The sequence below is a fragment of the Octopus bimaculoides genome, chromosome 1 (assembly GCF_001194135.2).
Source record: "Octopus bimaculoides isolate UCB-OBI-ISO-001 chromosome 1, ASM119413v2, whole genome shotgun sequence".
Taxonomy (NCBI): domain Eukaryota; kingdom Metazoa; phylum Mollusca; class Cephalopoda; order Octopoda; family Octopodidae; genus Octopus; species Octopus bimaculoides.
The window spans coordinates 128,219,187-128,219,518 of NC_068981.1; the positions used below are offsets into that span (position 1 = coordinate 128,219,187).

A 332-nucleotide genomic window follows, 5' to 3' on the forward strand; every position below is an offset into this window, starting at 1 on the left:
ATATATATATATATATATATAGTGTTGGTCATCTCGGTGGGGTTACAATAAAAGATGCTTTTCTAATGTACCGCGCAGTTCGACTGAACCCTAAACCGCGTGATTGCAAAGGGACCTTCTTAACCACACAGTGATCCCTACACCTATCTACATATAAATGTTTGTAGATATGTGTGTGTGTGAATGTGAATGTGTATGTGTGTGTGTGTGTTCATCTGGTATTATTATATGCATTACATTAATTAAAAATTAATGTCTGTAACCGAGGTAACCATGGTAAAATAATAGTCTTTCTGTGTTTGTGTGAAAGTGTCAATCTCCGTCTGTGTATG

General features: G+C 35.8%; 1 protein-coding gene across 3 annotated transcripts in view; it reads left to right on the forward strand.

Moving 5' to 3' along the window:
* Nucleotides 1-332, forward strand: part of LOC106870828 (uncharacterized) — a 283,987-nt gene that overhangs the window by 188,921 nt on the left and 94,734 nt on the right. The window lies entirely within an intron of this gene.